This window comes from Salvelinus alpinus, chromosome 11 (genome assembly GCF_045679555.1).
Source record: "Salvelinus alpinus chromosome 11, SLU_Salpinus.1, whole genome shotgun sequence".
Classification (NCBI taxonomy): Eukaryota; Metazoa; Chordata; class Actinopteri; order Salmoniformes; family Salmonidae; genus Salvelinus; species Salvelinus alpinus.
The window spans coordinates 51,646,533-51,652,788 of NC_092096.1; the positions used below are offsets into that span (position 1 = coordinate 51,646,533).

General features: G+C 40.0%; 1 long non-coding RNA gene across 1 annotated transcript; it reads right to left on the reverse strand.

Annotated features, from left to right (window-relative positions):
• Window positions 1-4,115: 4,115 nt before the first annotated feature.
• LOC139534356 (uncharacterized) lies at window positions 4,116-6,007 on the reverse strand. The gene is made up of 2 exons (XR_011666935.1): window positions 5,019-6,007; window positions 4,116-4,941 (listed from the first exon to the last, which is right to left on the reverse strand). It is a non-coding gene; the product is annotated as an uncharacterized lncRNA (long non-coding RNA).
• Window positions 6,008-6,256: the final 249 nt, after the last annotated feature.

A 6,256-nucleotide genomic window follows, 5' to 3' on the forward strand; every position in this document is an offset into this window, starting at 1 on the left:
ACAAAGAAAATACAAAATAACTATGGTCAGAACGTGACAAGGGAGGTGCTACAATATTATGCTTTATTTAATTTTGCTATGCCAATACATTTGGGGCATCCTAATCCAAATGAGATATCAAGTACTTTGTGTTCTTTAAGGATAACAGTCTAACTCTGCCCTTTGTTTACAGTGTCTTCCTCTGCCCTGAAAATTCAACTCTATCAAAGTGCCAAATCATTCACGAACCTCTTTGATAAAAATGAAAATTGTCTTGAGCAACTGTGGATCATGAAAAATCCCAGCAGTGTTGCGCTTCTTTACACAAACCAGTGCGCCTGGCACCTAATACCATTCCCCGTTCAAAGGCACTTAAATCTGTTGTCTTGTCCATTCACCCGCTGAATGGCACACATACAGTACGCAATCCATGTCTCAATTGTCTCAAGGCTTAAACATCCTTCTTTAACCTGTCTCCTCGACACTGATTGACTCGGATTTAACAAGCAACATCAATAAGGGACCATAGCTTTCAACTGGATTCACCTGGTCAGTTTATGTCATGGAAAGAGCAGGTGTTCTTAATGTTTGTATACTCAGTCTTTAAAATATATAATAGAAACCAAAATGAAAGGCTTGAATTACAGCCCAATCTGTTAATGTAACAAGTATTTCCATTGAATTAATCAAGATTGTTTTCCCAAGGTCTCATCATTTCGGGCATCTTTGAAGGTAAGACCGATTTAAGATCATTATATTAAATTCATATGAGAATTATGAACATTGATTAAATGTATTAAATGTGTTAAATTAAATGTACATTTAAATTGTAGGTTTCTGTCATATACAATACAATACCATAGCACTGCCTGGACTTTGATAAATGACATTGGCACTTGGATTGGAACCGGTGCCATGGTCAGATGACATGAAAATAGAGCTCTTTGGCCACGCCCACCAGTGGTGGGTTTGGTGTTGAAAAAAAGAAGCATACTGTACGCAGAAAAGTACCTCATACCTACAGTAAAATATGGTGATGGATCTTTGATGTTATGGGACTATTTTGCTTCCACTGGTCCTGTGGCCCTTGTTAAGGTCAACGGCATCATGAACTTTACCCAGAACCAGGACATTTTAGCCAAATCAAGGATCTGGAAAGATTCTATATGGCAAAATGGTCGAAGATCCCTCCCAACGTGTTCTGAAATCTCATAAAACATTTGAGAAAAAGGCTGCCGTTATCCTCGCAAGGGGAGGGTGCTAGAGTATTGAAAACAGGGCTGCCAATAATTTTGCCCCCTATCTTTTTTAAACGTTTCTTTTAACTTGTTAGACAATATATTTCTGAGCAATTGTATTAGTATAAAATAATATAATTCACCTTTTTTGTTGTTGCATACAATATACTGAAGCTCAGCATTTTGTATTATTTATTTTATAATGTCACGGTTGTCGTAAGAACTGGACCAAGGCGCAGCGTACGTAGAGTTCCACATCTTTAATATCAAGTGAAACTTAAGCGAAACAATAAACAAACAACGAAACGTGACTACGTGGTGCACAAACACAAAATAATATCCCACAAACACAGGTGGGAAAAATATCTACTTAAATATGATCCCCAATTAGAGACAACGAATACCAGCTGCCTCTAATTGGGAATCATACAAAACACCAACATAGAAAACATAAACTAGAACACAACATAGAAATATTAAACCAGAATACCCCCTAGTCACGCCCTGACCTCCTACACCATAGAGAAACAAGGGCTCTCTATGGTCAGGACGTGACATATACAGTCTTTTTTGCTAATCTTTATTAAGGGTGACAATAATTATGGACCTAGCTGTAGAGAGGAGGTCAGAGAATTGGCAGTGTGGTGCCAGGATAACAACCTCTCCCTCAACGTGATCAAGACAAAGGAGATTATCGTGGACGACAGGAAAAAAAGAGGGCCGAGCACACCCCCATTCTCATCGACCGGGCTGTAGTGGAGCAGATTGAGAGCTTTAAGTTCCTTGGTGTCCACATCACCAACGAACTATCATGGTCCAAACACACCAAGACAGTCGTGAAGAGGGCATGAGGAGACTGAAAAGATTTGGCATGGGTCCTCAGATCCTCAAAAAGTTCCACAGCTGCCCCATCGGGAACATATTGACTGGTTGCATCACTGCCTGGTATGGAAACTGCTCAGCCGCCGACCGCAAGGCACTACAGAGGGTAGTGGATATGGCCTAGTACATCACTGGGGACAAGTTTCCTGCCATCCAGGACCTCTATACCAGGCAGTGTCAGAGGAAGGCCTTAAAAATGGCCAAAGACTCCAGCCACCCTAGTCATAGACTGTTCTCTCTGCTACCGCGCGGTACCGGAGCGCCAAATCCAGGTCAAAAAGGCTTCTTAACAGCTTCTACCCACAAGCCATAAGACTCCTGAACAGCTAATCAAATCAAATGGCTACCTGGACTAATTGCATTGACCCCCCCCCCCCCCCTAAAAAAAAAAAATCCGCTGCTGCTTCTCTCTGTTTATTATCTATGCACAGTCACTTCACCTCTACCTACATTTTTTTTGGTATTTTTTACAATTTATTCTTAACACTTATTTTTCTTGGTAATTGTTGGTTAAGGGCTTGTGACAAATACAATTTGATTTTGATCTATTTCAAAGTATTTTGAATACTTACAGTACCAGTCAAACGTTTGGACACACCTACTCATTCAAGGGTTTTCCTTTATTTTTCCTATTTTATACATTGTAGAATACTAGTGAAGACATCACAACTGTGAAATAACACATATGGAATCATGTAGTAACCAAAAAAGTGTTAAACAAATCAAAATATATTTGAGATTTGAGATTCTTCAAAGTAGCCACCCTTTGCCTTGATGACAGCTTTGCACACTCTTGGCAAAGCGTGCGCCACATTTCAATATTTGCAGTGTGTTGTGTGTGTTAGCAAATGATTCAATTTTTTAAAAACCTTTGTTTAACTAGGCAAGTCAGTTAACAACAAATTCTTATTTCCAATGACGGCCTACCCTGGCCAAACCCGGACGGGGCTGGGCCAATTGTGCGCCACACTATGGGACTCCCGATCACGGCCGGTTGTGATACAGCCCAGGATCAAACCAGGGTCTGTAGTGACCGCTGCGCCACTCGGGAGCCCAAATGAAGTGAGCAACAGCAACAGAAAGGTACTATATATGGATAAGTACAGCGGAAGAGGGCTAAACTGTGACTTGGTCATAGCTGTTCTCGAACATAAACATACACACAACAGACATTCACTCATATATACTGAGCAAAAATATAAACGCAACATGTAAAGTGTTGGTCCCATGTTTCATGAGCTGAAATAAAAGATCCCAGGAATTTGACATATACACAAAAACGTATTTCTCTCAAATATCTGTCTGTAATAAAGCCCTTCTGTGGGGAAAAACTCATTCTGATTGGCTAGGCCTGATTCCACAGGGGGTAGGCCTATACCCTGCCAGGCCCACCCATGGCAGCACCCCTGCCCAGTCATGTGAAATCCATAGATTAGGACCTAATGAATTGATTTCTATTGACTGATTTTCTTATATGAGTAAAATCTTTGAAATTGTTGCATGTTGCTTTTATATTTTTGTTCAGTGTATATCTATATATATATATGTACAAGCAATTCCCAATCTTCTCTCTTAAACTCACTCCAATGCCATTTTGAATACCACCCATTTGACTAATAATGAAGAAAAAAAAACAGTCAAGATTTTTTTCTTCTTCTTTTAATAGAATTGAATTTTTTAGGTTGTTCATTGTATTATACAGACAAATTAGTCACACAAGTACGTTTGATTGTATTTTGTTATTCTTTAACTTTTTTATGTTAATTATTGGTATTATTCTTCTTTTTTTGTGCTAATGCTAAAAAAGTTACACAAGAACTAACACACTATTGTCTAACCTTTGAGCTAACTGGGACGGTAAACTAACACTTCACGTAGTAAAACAAAATTGTCCAAAATAAAGGTGGAAAAAGAATATAATCAAGGGTAAAACAAGAATAAACACAAAAGAAATGGACAAGTGTACATTCACACAACCCTAGCCCACTCTCAACTCAAACAATAAGTTCCGCCCCCTTTTCTTGGTAAACTATTAAGCTTCACCCGTTTTCATTTTTTTGGTAGAGGCTCCCATGCAAGACTGGGAGGAGCCTTATCATTCCTTCTGGTCTTCAGTCTTCATCACCCTTCTCCTCATTATCAATATAACATTCCTGTTAGTATCTAGAAATATCCCCACCACCACCGTCATCAAAATACACCTTCTCAACCGACTTAACCTCGGATTCTTCAATATCATCAACCATCCAACCCGCTCTACTACAACAAAGTGATGTATGGGGAGGAGCTCTGAAGAGAATGGGTTTGTAAAGTTAAAAGTGATAAAATGCGACATACGCCATTATGAATGATTGCACGCAACAGAAACCAAAAAGACACACTCTCTCTCACACACACACACACACAGCTCTCCAAGTGTGTTCTGTTTTAATCGGGTCCTTTAACAGTTTGCTCATTGATTCAGATCAGGGCAGTGTTGAGCTCCACATGGATGTGCTGCTATCGCGATACTTTTAGTCTTTTAGGTGTTACTATAAATAAATCATACTGGCAATTTAAAGTTCCGTTTTGCTGAATGTTATAGGAATTATTACATTCCTGGAAAACAGTTATGAGCTTAGATTTTGAGTCTATAACACTTCAGTTCTAACTGTGATTTATTTAACCTTTATTTAACTAGGCAAGTCAGTTAAGAACAAATTCTTATTTACAATGATGGCCTAGGAACAGTGCGTTAACTGCCTTGCTCAGGGTTAGAAAGACAGATTTATAACTTGTCAGCTCGGTGATTCAATCTAGCAACCTTTCGGTTACAGGCCCAACGCTCTAACCACTAGGCTACCTGCCACCCCAAATTCATACACACAGGGAACAGTTCCTATAGTATAACTGCTGGACGGCAGGTAGCCTAGTGGTTACGAGCGTTGGGCCAGAAACCGAAAGGTTTCTGATTCGAACCCTGTAGCTGGCTAGCTGAAAATCTGTTAGTGTGCCCTTAAGCAAGGCACTTAACCCTAATTTCTCTGGATAAGAGCATCTGCTAAATGACTAAAATGTAAAATCAGTGTGGACAGTCAGGCTTCTAGGTTTAGGGTGTGGTAGTTGGCTATTCCCTGTTGGCAGTGAAGGGGCTGGTTCATTGTCAGATCATAAGAAGGTCCAATGGGACAGGGGGTGGACTCTCCTTTCCTCACCTCTCCTCTTAAATTGTGCTTAGAAGGTATGAGAGCTTTCAAATACACAGACACACTTGCACATAAACACAGTCACAAACAAACACACATAACTTAAAAATTGCCATGTTCACGGACACTCTATCCAGTACCTTCCACTGCATGACAGAATTACAGATAGCATTAATTCCCGCTCACATCTTCTGGAACAATAGCTCCTACATAGCTCCAAATTCAGACATGCTATTGGTTCTCGGCTGTCAATCTGACACACAGACATGCTATTGGTGCTTTCAGCTGTCAGTCATGATCAGTGCATCACTCTAGGGCTATGCAATGCCTACATCTAGCGATCACAAAACATGTATAGTATGCTTGTCCAAGAAGGTATTAGCTAGCTTATCTCTTTGATAAAGACTCAAGTATGTTAGTAGTGTATGTATGCAGGTAAAAGTATGTCATCATAAACCCCATAGCACAGTGACCCCCGAAGATGTTATTTTTACAGGGACAGCCATAGTAGTACAGCGCCCCTGGAGCAAATTTGGGTCAAGTGGCTCCCTCAAGGACACATCAACAGATTTTTCACCTTGTTGATGGTCAAGTCTGGAACTGCCATCAGCATTGGAAGCACTGATTTACAGTCTGATTTACAGTTACTGATTTACTGGCATAGTTCACTCACTCTTACAATGTCACTCTTCATCATCCATCCCCATCTTCATTATCATCCTCTGCTATTCCTCATCAGCTACATCACAAACACACATGTACCAACAAACTCATCTTCACATATAAAAGAAAAAGGAAACATCTATTTTCACATGAGCTGAAATCAGATACACTTTTAAACAGGGACAATAGAAGAAAGTATCTACCTGGCAACAGCGAGGAGGAAGTAGATTCTCACTGGCCGTTGCTATGGTTAAGGATCAAGTGACCAATGAGAAACTTCAACCCTTCACTGAGGCAGGTTACAAAAAG